Source organism: Vicugna pacos, unplaced genomic scaffold (assembly GCF_048564905.1).
Source record: "Vicugna pacos unplaced genomic scaffold, VicPac4 scaffold_19, whole genome shotgun sequence".
Classification (NCBI taxonomy): Eukaryota; Metazoa; Chordata; class Mammalia; order Artiodactyla; family Camelidae; genus Vicugna; species Vicugna pacos.
Window position 1 is genome coordinate 54,865,948 of NW_027328740.1, and position 12,780 is coordinate 54,878,727.

General features: G+C 35.4%; 2 pseudogenes; both read right to left on the reverse strand.

The window, feature by feature from the left end:
- Window positions 1-900: 900 nt before the first annotated feature.
- On the reverse strand, window positions 901-1,839 carry LOC140685325 (olfactory receptor 5M8-like; annotated as a pseudogene).
- An 8,887-nt stretch (window positions 1,840-10,726) lies between these two features.
- Window positions 10,727-11,675, reverse strand: LOC140685449 (olfactory receptor 5M5-like; annotated as a pseudogene).
- Window positions 11,676-12,780: the final 1,105 nt, after the last annotated feature.

A 12,780-nucleotide genomic window follows, 5' to 3' on the forward strand; every position in this document is an offset into this window, starting at 1 on the left:
TACTTGAGAAATAGTTAGTGAAAAAAAATTTTATTTAAAAAAACTCTGACCCTCCTCTTTTCCTCAAATGTTGGAAATAAATCTCCCACATAAAGGTATCCTCCATAGCAGGAGGATAGAGAGCATCTTTGTCACCACAGTAAGGAATCCAGGTCTCAGAAAGCTGTCTAACAAACCTCGTGACTTCTTCATTACTTCAGTACCCTAGCACAAGTGCCTTGGTCTAGTTAAATCTTCACAAATAATGGTGTCTTATCTAAAAATGGTATGTAAACAGCTTGCTTTGGTCACTTTGAGTGTCTCTTTTTTTATGACAACTCTTTGCATATGAATTAAATTGTTTCATTATGTTTATCTTTCTTGTGTCCATTTAATTATTAGACCAGTCAAAAGAACTCAAATGAGGTAGGGGTAAATTTTCCCCACTCTGAAATTTCAAGTGCAATGCTGGTTTTAAGCTGTAAGGAAGGCACGTTTATTTAGTAAAGTTGTACAGAAGTGTTTTTTTTTTTTTAAAGTTATTGGCTACATGTTAAAGTGAATAATCCCCATTAAGAGACAGATAAAACTGTATGATTAAACCTTCTAAAGATAAAATACAATTCTAGCTTTAATTTTTTTTCCCAAAGGGTGAATTGAATTTCTTACTGGCAATGATCCATCAATGTACAGGGCTTTACTTTTGGGTCTCAACAAGCAAAGTTTTCCCAGAGAATTCAAAATTCTTAACAGTTGATATTTATACTCAGATTCCTTTTAGTTAAATTTTCTCTATGGAAATTTCCCCCAGCCCTTCAAGAAAAGGATATGGATTTGGACAAATTACTTTTGTATTAAGACTTAAGAGAAGGTCATAAGACATATAAAATAAAAGTGTTTAACTAAAATTAGCACCCAAATTTATTTAGAAAGCAGTTTCCTGCTGAACAGTTCTCTGATCAGAGCTTCTTTCACATCCTTGTTTCTCAGACTGTAGATCATGGGATTCAACATGGGGATCACAGTGGTATAAAACACGGCCAACATTTTCCCCTGTGCCACGGATTATTTTGAGGGAGATCTGAGGTACATGAAGAAAAGAGTTGCATAGAATATGGTGACAGCTGTCAGATGAGAGCCACAGGTAGAGAAAGCTGTGCGCCTTCCTTCTGAGGAACAAATCCTCAGGATAGCAGGAAAAATATAAAGGTAGGAAATCAGGATTATGAGGAGAGAAAAGGAAAGGTTACATCCAGCCACAGCAAACATTGATGTTTCTTTGTTGTAGGTGTCAGAACAAGCCAGCTTAATCAGTGGAGGGTCAGCACAGTAGAAGTGATTAATTTCACTGTGGCCACAGAAGATGAGGCTGTAGATCCACACGGTCTCCATCAGGCCAGTGAGTGCCCCATACACATAAGGCACTGTGATGAGGGAGGCGCACATGCTCCTGGACATTTTGCTACCATAAAGCAGAGGGTTGCAGATGGCCATGTACCGATCCAAGGCCATCACAGCCAGGATATAGATCTCCACATGGACCAGGGCAATAAAGAAGTAACACTGCAACAGACAAGCAGAATAGGAGATGGTTTTCCTCTCTGGTAAGAAAATCTCCAGCATCTTTGGAGTCATGTTGGAAGAGAAGCACAGATCCACGAAGGACAAGTGGCTCAGGAAAAAGTACATGGGCATGTGGAGCCGTGCATGGACCCAGATGAGGACGATCATGCCAAGATTCCCTGCCACCGTGGTCATGTAAATGGCCAGAAACAGCACAAAGAAGAGAATCTGCAATTCCTGGCAACTGGTCAGTCCCAGGAGCAGGAACTCAGTAACTGAAGTGAAGTTTCTTCTCATAATTTTCTTCAATGGGAAATGAGAACTTTGGATCAACACAGGATTTTCTTAAGTGGCAAAAAAATCACAGAATCTTAGAACATTATTTTTTTCTCCGAAATTTTTGCTTTCATTTTCTATGACTTGTCTGTCCTAAGAGACCCCAGACATAGTGTTTTGATTAAAACTAGATCTAATTAACCACTAGCAAATAAGCTCAAACTGACGCTGGGTGTCTGTCATTCGACTACTTCAATTGTTTTTCTTTGTTAATTTTTCTGTTATTTCTCTCTGTCTATTTATCTTTTTGGCTTTCACACTACATTTCTTACTCATTTCCACTTCTACTCTGTCTGTTCTTCACATTTTACTTAAGCTTACGTCAAATTTCTCATCCCAGATTTAGCACTCAGTGCCAATAAACAAATGGACACTCACCACTTATCTAATTGAATTTACCAGATAACTTAATTAGAAGTCAAGAATATTATACCAAAATTTCTTTCTCTGATAACAATTATTTCTTCCAGGTCATGGCAGTTGTAATCATTTATTTTGTTTGTAATAAGGCACTAAGTGATAAATTAAAATATATACCTTAATTCACCTCTGTAAGATGTAAAATCTCAGTATTCCTATTTTACAATGACTAGGTGCTACTTGGGGGAGAAAATAAAAGAAAAGATAAATCTTTGAAAAGCTGAACAGTTGCAAACCTTTTGTCATGAATGGGAACCAATATAATGTACAGAAAAACTTTCAAAAGTCTTCTAACATTTTTCTAGTTAATTCAATAAACCAAAAAAGTTACTTTTTCAGTTGCAGGACCTGAATTAGACCATAGAAATTCCTTAGTTCAGCATGTTGCTTCCATTATGAGAACAGATTGAAGGGTCATGTGACAGGACAGACCCACAGGCTGGGATCTGAGCAGAGTCTAAACTAGAAGCAGTACCTCCCCCGTACCTGTATGAGTTTCAATCCTTGGATCCAGAGTTGGTTTTTATGGGGCAGCAGTTAAGAAACAAAGCAAAATCCAAGTAAACAAAGCAGACAAACGCAACAACTTCCCTTTTCTTTGGTTATTCTCAAGCTAGATTTGCTACCACCCGAGTAGGTCCCAGACAAGGGAAGGTAACTAAAGAGAAATGTGCAATTTGTATCTGTCCCTTTATAATGCAGGCTTGCCCTCCTCTTCCACTTGTCTGCCTACCACTGGTTGAGATAGGGATGGAAGGCTAAGCCATCCTGGATCATCCGAATGGGATGGTGGAAAAAGCAGACTGAAGCTCCTAAAATCATGGCAGGGCTGAACTTCAGAATTTCATGTAAATGAGAATTGAACTTCTAACTTGTTTAAGTTATTTTCTTTCACTCTAGTGGGAATTGAAACTATTACACAACTAATGCAATCAGTGCTCAAGACTCCCACAAGGCTGACTGCTATACAAGCTAAATCTATATCAAGTGATAATTGCTAGTTAAAATTTAATTAATCCCTCAGAGTTTACACTCAAGGACCATGTTACAACTCACTTAAAATCTGTGATGACAATGCTTAGGTAGCCCAGAATTTAGCCTCTTGAGATCTTTCAAAATTGCCTTCAACCTCTTTTCTATCAATTCCATGCCATTTAGACATCCAAAATGTACACACACACACACACAATGCAATTCTATGGAATGCAGGTGAAAGATAATACTTGTTACAAAAAGAATAAAAAAAAATTTAAACATTAGACATTTATTCTCTAAATTCCCCTCTGCACCCTAACATGGGATTTTTCCCCTGGATGCTTTATAGTATTTGATTCCATATCTAATCCCAGCTTCATAACACATTTCCAGTTTCTCTTATTTTTCCTCCCTCCTATTTCTTATCTCTCTCTCTTATTCCCTGGAACCACCTGAAGAACTGCCTATTTCCTCTTCATATTATTCTAAGCAGTTCACATTTTGCCCCAGTGTATGTGTGTTGTTTTCCCTGCAGAATATCTCACTGTTTCTCATCTCCCAGCAGAGGACACTGAGACATCACATCGTACCCTCTTGTGTGTTTATACCCTATTCTTCAATCTTGCCTTCTTTACAAATGGTCTCCCAAAGTATCTTGGTGCTTTCCAAAATTTAAAAAATATATATTTTGTAGTGAAATATTTCTGATCACCTTAACACTGATATTCACCTCATAAAATCAACACATAAGTCTTGGAACTGGAAAGATTTCATCTGAAAAATCACAACTGTGCTGCACATAAGCTCTATAATTGTGCAGACAACTTACCTCTGTAAGTCTCAGTGCTCTCACCTTGGAAATGTTGTCCCAGGGGTTTTCTTTGAGGATTTGAAAAGTTAGAATGTGTGTAAATATCTGACCATGTGTGAGGCAGAAAAAGCCACATGGAATTTTTAGTTTCTACCTTTCCTTTGTTTAGTATTTAGAAGAAATAAAAATTCTCAAATTATGAGCATTAGCACTTCCCATATAATTAACTCTAACCTTTTGATGTAGTTTTTAAACTATCTCTAACCATGGATTTATTCCTAGCAAATAAGAGATTGTATAAATACACTAGTTAAGCTAGTTCCTAACACACACAAAATGGACAGCCCTCCTTATAAAGATGTAAGGAAACCAATGGGCTTTCAAAAATTACAAATGAAGGAAATGGCTGCTTGTATTTATAAGGTTGATTCCTTTTCCCTATGGCATTTTGAAAAAAAAAGTCAGGATGAAGCAATCAATTCTGCCAATTAACATTTCCTTGAAGATAGCCTTTTTTTTTTTAACCCTGAGAAGTTAGTGGAACTCAGCTCCTGTTCAGCAGTTTGGGAGACAAGGGTGATTCATGACCATACACTTTAGGACCTTGATAATCAGAAACTGCACAACACTAAATCTGTAAAGAAATGGGGTGCTAAAATGGCAATAAAGAAGTAAGAACAAATAGATAAGTGAATAATTTATTTTTTTCTAATACCAATCCCTCAATGGAAGGAAAAAGCTAGACATCTTGGAGAGAATTAAAAATGGTCTGCGAAGGAGACTGTTATTTGCTAGATTAACAATGGTGGCCATTTATGCAGTCACTGTCTACCTCGGTTAAAAGAAAGCATTGCTCTTCACAGAATTCTTGTCTCTCACGTTGAACATGTTAAAACATTTTGAATAATGAAAAGTTATATGACCCTCATGGCACTACTCAGGTTAGAGATTATTGATGGTTCCTATCTACACCAAATTAAGTCTAACTATGTTGACAAAGCTTCCCTTCACTCCTCGTGTGATCCAGCTTACTATTTAGCCTCACCTCTTCTGGATTTTTTTCATTAATTGGTGTCCCAGGCACAACCAAGCTATTCTCCTTCCATCAGTTGCCTCTTTCTTTAGAAAATACTTTTGCACCCAACCTCTAACTTTTACAATTCTACACAACTTCCAAAGCCCAGCTCCATCGTCATCTCCTTCTGGAAGAACTACCTTACAAGCCTTAACCAGAATTAATTTTTCTTCCTCTGTGTTCACAAAACAAGTTTTTAAAATACATTAACTCTTTCTCTTACCTTAGCAAGTCTCATGGTAAAATAGTTGTGAGTTTTTTCAATGAATAAACATCACTCTTCATAGGCAGTATGCATATATTTAATCATTCTTAAAAACTACAGTGTCTTGCTTTTGATAAACATTAATGACTTTGTTTTAAGCTGAGTTAAATTAATATGTGACCACAAGCACATTAAGATATTTCTATTGATTGAGGTGTGAAATAAGAGGAAACTTGTCCCCAATATATTCTTGCCCAGGTGAAACCGGCTGCCATTAAGTTCATTAAACAGAGTAAGTCTTCCAGGAAAAAATCCATTTTATTCTAATAGATCTCTCAATCCAAGGCCATCAAAATAAATACAAATTTTAAATATATTGCAATTCCGAAATCAATGGCTACCTTCACATGCATTCTGATTTGCTAAAATCAGGAAAATTCATTCAACAATTGAATTACCATTGGACATCTATTTGTAGAATGCAAGACAGATAAGATTTATAAACTGAGGAATTAAGGCTTCAGAACCAAAGATTTGCAGTTAGTCAATAATGTAGCTATTATTCTTGACTCTCATTTGAACATTCTTTGAAAATTCATATGATTTTATTCTGTTATTTAAATAAGGAATCACGTCCCATCATGAAAGACAAATAAAAACATCATGTTTATAATATTTCATACATAAAAACATGATCAAATATGAACCTTTCAAATTTTTCATATAGTGATTCTGTATGCTTCTGGAAAAAAAAGATCTATGTAGTAATTCAACTTTGGATTCTTCATATTTTCAAATGTTGCAGTTCTCTTTGTACTTATTTGTCAGTTTTAAATAAGAGTCACAAACATATAAGAAAGATAGTGTTTTAATTTTGCTGTTGATTCTTTCCAGGAGGCATCATTACCTAGCCATGTTTATAAGATTCAAAAGCAGACAGTTTTCTCTGGCCTACAGAGATTTAAAGTATTGAAAATGTGTTTGTAAAAATGCTAATTTGAGGCTCCTGTATACTTCTAGGCATACACTGTAGTTCCAATATGGTCTCTGGTAAATAACAGTTTTATTTGGTCTGAGTAGCTACAAAGTGGCAAGCCACCATAACGATGCCCCACATTGCCAGCTCTGGAGAGAACAACTCTGATGGTAAACAAGTCTATACAGAACCACTTACACAGGCAACAGTGGCCACATCAGTGTGCCACGTTTGGGATTCAAAGCTATAACTACATGAAAAGCAGATGATTATGTGGATTTCATTATCACAGAGAGCAACGGGAACAAAATATTGAGTTAACAGGAATGTGATCATGTCATACAATTCAGGTAAGTTGGAGAAGGAAATGACCTTCTTAAATAAAAAGTTAACCAAAAAGTGTGAGGCTGGCAGCTTGGCAAAGAGACAACATGAGGGTGTGATCTCCAGATTTAGGCTTAACATTTCCATGATAAAGATATTACAAATAAATAGAAACAAGACAAAGATGACAAGCTGCAAAACTGGACAACTAGTCAACCACAGGAAACTAAACTCCTTCACTCTTGTCTGATTTATTCTGAACATTTCCAGATGAATTCTTCTGTTTAAAGAAATAAAAATAGATTTATTATGCATGAATAAAATATACACTTTTAAGATTCCATCAATGTGTTTCAAGTTTTCTAGTTCCCATCACTCTGCAAGACATATCACAATCTCCACTTTGTAAACATTGTCTATACTTCTATCTAGCTATCTATCATCTCTCTATTTTTTAGGGAGCACAGACTATTGTACCAGACTAAGCAATAGAGAAATAATTGCTTTCAAACATTACATCTGACCTTACGGCATTTACTACTGCACGGGGAACACAGATTTTGAGTTAAATAACCAAACTTTTAAGAGTATTATATCTTGAAAATGTTAAATGTAACAGTGGAGAAATACAGAAATCTGTGAGAGGAAAATGAGCCTCAAATAGGTGAAATGATTTTTTAGTTAATAGTAACAATGAGTTAGCTTTTACTGAAGGACAACTAAGTAAGAGTCACTGTCCTAAGTATTTTAGGTATTAAACCATTTCTTCCACACAGCTTCCCTATACAAATGTATTACAGAGGAGAAAACTGAGGCAGAGAGAGGTTGACTAACCTCCTCAGGAAATCTGATTCCAGAGTTCACGCTTTTAACTATTAACTTAGCTGATAAATGATGGAGTCAGGATCTGATTACAAAGCTCACTTTATTCAACAAGCAGAATTTGCTTATAGATTATAAAATAGGAGGTTTTCTTACAGTGGATTATATCATTCAGGGTGCATGCAGCTAGCAAATACCAGATCAACAGCATTTTTGGAAGACAAAAAAGGATAGTTTTATTCATGACATGGTTTTTCCCTTCAAAAAATACAGTGAAAAAGATGGTATTGTAAGAAAAATAATCAGTAACCTTTGAAACCAGATACATTTGGCCTTCCTTTGTAAGCTAAATGATTTTGGGTTAATAATTAACCCGTAGTCTCTGTAGCCTCATTTTTAAAAGAGAAACTATAATATTGAGGTAATACTATTGGTGGCCATGTTAAGTGAGACAACATATATTAAAACAGTGCTTGATCTTTGGGAAGTATTAATTCTTTCTCTCTCCTTCATGTATGCATGTGTGAGTGTGAAATGTAAACATTCTTCAGATGTCCACTATTCAATATAAAATATATGATATATGAATAAAAATGTTAGACTTATAACATTACTATTCCCTGAAATATTCAATTATTTTTTAAATACACATAGATCAGTTTTCATTAGAAAAACTACCAATTAGAGTCATGATCTTTTAGATAGGTGGAAAGAAAAATATAAACTATAATATAACTATTGTTCCTTAGAAAAGTTTAGTAAATATTCTGTTTTTAAATTGTTCCATCATGACATTGCTTAGTTTGTTCAATAAATGCAGAATCCAACAGATTTACCTTTAAAAAGAGAAGAGCAAGGATGTAAGAGATAGTTTTAACATTCTTCATGAAAGACTTTATCATTAATAAGGGAATTTTCTAATTTTGGGGTATAAACCCAGGGTCTACTGAAATAATTCATTAATAGAAAAGGTACTTCATGAGCATATGTGTATTCTATGGCCAGCACAGCATAGTAGGAACTGAAAACCAGACTGTCTAATGCCAGCCACTCAATTCATGAAAGCACTTAGTGAAAAACCTCTTTTACCTGAAACTTGTGTGCATGTGTGCAAAACCATGGGCTTCATGTTGTTAGTGTCGGTCATAAATACCAGTGACATGGGGCACTTGTATTTCTGAGCAGTACTGCTGGCTTGTAACTAACATGCTTCGAGTCACTTATAGGTCCATTCAAAAAAAGTTTTCTTATATATGTAAAAATGGAGGCACTTTGTTTACTTTCAAAATGGACATTCATTTATGTTTTTTAACACTACAATAATTAGGGAACCTTTATTTGGTGTCAAGCCAAGCTAGGTGGTAAAGATAGAAACATGGACATTGAGTTAACATTTCAAATAATTTTACACAACTTTATATGAATGTGTGCTTAAAAGCAACATATCTCCAGATATTTCTTTAAGTAGAATCTGACAAACTATTAATTGAATGTTAAAAGTTACAAGAATAGCTACCTATTTGTGTTTTAACAGAATTTGAAGACAACCTGACTTTCAAAATAAATTTATTTAAATAATAAGCTCTAGCAGTAGAAAGGTGGAAATAATCATATGAGATAATATAGAATCAATAAATATGAGAATGTTATTCTGCAGTAAATGCTGAGCAAAAATAAGCTCTAAGAGAGAAAAGATGCTTTGAAATACACCTGAGAAAAATATGTCAGTTGGGAGACATTACAGTTCTGTGTCCTTTCCTTTTCCTTTGAAAGTAACATCTGACACTTGTTTTGGTCAGACCCTGCCTGGTCTGGTATAACATTGTACTGGGAGATATGCGTATGTTGGAGCAGGTGCACAAAAGATGAGCAAATTCTTGCCTTGTACATTCATAAGATGATCTTTAATTTACTCAAAATGAATTGATTCCTCTACGGCATCAGCCCTTTCATTTTCTTATATTCTAACACTTAGCAAATTGTATTGATTTTTATCTTTGCAGTTTCACAAAACTATACAATCCTAGTGCTCCTTGAAATGTCCTTGGTTCTTGGAGCAGAACTTGACTCATTGTAGGTAATTGACAAACATTCATCAACTTTGCCTATAAAATGTAGCTTCAAAGTCACCTGAAATGTTAATATCTTAAAAAAATCAACTTGTATGTGCATCCTTTAGCATTAAAATACTTCCAGGTAAGAATCATAATTAATTCTAAATTTGGATTCATGATAACTAGTTGTGACAAAAAAAAATTGTGGGTAAAATCTGAACTATGGGATAAATAGCAAATATCCATCACATCCTGGAAAATAGTTTAAAAGTCAGGGATGAAAGAAGGCACGAAAAGCTTAGTCTTTAGGAGACTGGAATGTTATTGATAAACTCTAAAGAAGCCAAAATTCCTTCTGAGGCAAGACCTAAACCTTTGTACCAGCCATTCTCTGCCTGCTTCAAGAGTTAATATCTGAAAAATAAATTATTTGAAGATTCTTGTTTCCTGTTAGGACTTAAGAGGAACACGTCTTATTGAAAATTACTGTCATAGGTAGAGGGAAATAAATGAATGTCAGTCATGGACACAAGGGTGTTATCCTAAGTTCTGTCTCCCAGAGGTGATGGCAGGTCAACAGCAGCTGTGGTCACATCCTCTAAACCATTAAATCAAAGCCCCTGCATAGTAAATGATACAGAATTAAAACCACTAAAAGTTAGCTCATGATAGTCAACATGTGTATTAACAATTTTGTGTATATAAGTATATGTATATGGTCATACCATACATTGATTTGTGGATATACAGAAACTTCCTGGAAATATAAGGAATTCTTAATAGTAATTTTGAGACGTGACAATGGAAGATCAGTGTAAGGCAGAGAAAAGGAAATATTTAACTCTTTCACCGTATATTCTTCTAGAGATTGAATGTTTTACTATGAGAATGTATAAATTTTATAATGTAAAATTAACCTATAAAGTTATAAATACCAAAGTATGTAAAGAAAGAGAAATGATCCCCCATATTGACACGTATAATGCCCAGTCTTTTACACACAATGCACTCACATGTTGCATGTAAAACTATAAGTCTTCTATACCTATGTCTTTACTGTTTTGTTGCTAGAATATAGATTTTCGTCATGGATTTAAAATTGACTTTTCTGTAAATGCAGTTAAAGTTGTATCCAGTTCTCATAAATATCTTTTATTTAATATTTAAAGAAAGATGCCCTGTAATTTTACTTCAAAAGTACATTTCTTTTGATCAATTTCCAGAAAGATTGTTTCACATCCTTGTTCCTCAGACTATAAATGATGGGGTTCAACATAGGGCTTACAAAAGTGCAGAAAACAGCAATGATCTTGGACTGCTCCACTGACTTGTCCGTGGGAGGTCTAACATACATGCAGACATAAAACATAGTCACTGCCACCAGATGGGACCCACAGGTGGAAAAAGCTTTGTGCCTACCTTCAGCAGAATGCATATTCAGGATGGCAATAAGAATGAAGATGTAGGAGATGAGGATTATGAGAAGGGAGTTGGAGAGCTTAAATCCTGCCACCACAAACATGGAGGTCTCGTTAATGAACGTGTCAGAACAGGAGAGCCAGATAAGGGGTGGGTCAGTACAATAAAAATGACTAATGATACTGCAGCCACAGAAGGTCAAGCAGTGTGTCCACATGGTCTCCATCAGGCCACTAAGGAACCCATAGACATATGGACCAGCAATCAGGTGAATACAGACCCCTTTGGACAGCTTGCTGCTATAAAGCGAAGGTTACAGATGGCCATGTACCTATCATAATCCATTACAGCTAACATGTAATACTCAGTAATCACCATGGCAATGAAAAAATAGCACTGGGCTTGACGATGAGTATAGGAAATGTTTTTTTTTTCTCTAATAAGAAGTTCATCAACATCTTGAGAGTCACATTAGTGAAATAGCACAAATTCAAGCAGGACAGACTAGCAAGAAAGAAGTACATAGGGGTGTGGAGGTGATAATCTATCCTGATCAGGACCAGCATCCCAAGGACCCCCCCAACAGTGATCAAGTAGATCACCAGCAACAGCACAAAAAGGATGGGCTAAAGATCTGGACGATCCATTAATCCCAAGAAAACAAATTCAGTCACTAAGCTGGAATTTCTTCTGACCATTTTCTTAGGTGCCAGCATTGTTCACTTAGATGAATTAAAATCAATTAAGAAGTGAATGAGAAGTCCATCATATGCTTCTTCTCTCTCTCATCCTCTCTCTTTTTCTTCTACTCTCAACTACTGTCACACATAGCAATTATTAGACAGAGTCAGGAGCTGTAGGAAGTAGGACTTTTAAGAAGATCTTTGCCTGTAATATCTAGGTGTATAATGTGCAGATGTTTCCCAAAGAGGATGGCTCCTGTGACTACAACTTGTTGGAGAAGGAGGGAATTATGATCTAAAGTTTATTTAAAGTCAATTGAACCACTAACTGCCACCTATGATTTAGTACAAAATTATGGGCTTTATCATTGATCCGAGGAACATTTTGAGACAAAACAGTAACATGTGATAGAAAACCCTTTTGCAGATCTTAACAGTGTGTGCATATTTAGAAGTCTGACCTTTGAGAATTGCACTCGTTACTTGCTGTATTAGAGAGCTCCAAATTATAGAGATTTGAAGAAAATTCTGCAGGAGCTATTTTACTACTATATCCAAAAATACAGGAGATTGTGGTATTCTTATGTGAAAGGACCAAGCATAAAGACTCCAGATTTGGAAATAACAAAGTCCTGTATGAATTACTCATGAAGGAATTTTCACTCAGAAGAGTTTGTGTGAATAAAGCAAGAGAAACTTGGATAGAGGAAAAGGGAAGTGGCCAAACTTAGACCACAGTTTTCTTCAGTTATTAATTAATTTATTTGTTTTTCATTTATCCCAGAAAAAGTTTAAGGAGTTTACAGCATACAAAAACAGTTGGCAAATTTGAGCTGTTGGTGGAACACAAATTTGACTCTAAATTTTCTGAGAGCACATACAAATAGTTTAACCATCTTCATTACAGAATTATAATGCCCAGAAGTTATAAAAAGAAACTAATCTGGGGGAGGGTATAGCTCAGGTAGTAGAGCACATGCTTAGTATGCATGAGGTTCTGGGTTCAAGCCCCAGTACCTTCTCTAAGAATAAACACATAAACCTAATTATCTCAACCCACCCCACCCCCAAAAAAAGGAAAAGAAAAGAAACTAATCAAGAGAGAGAATTATCCTTAGAATAAAGTTTAGGTGCCACT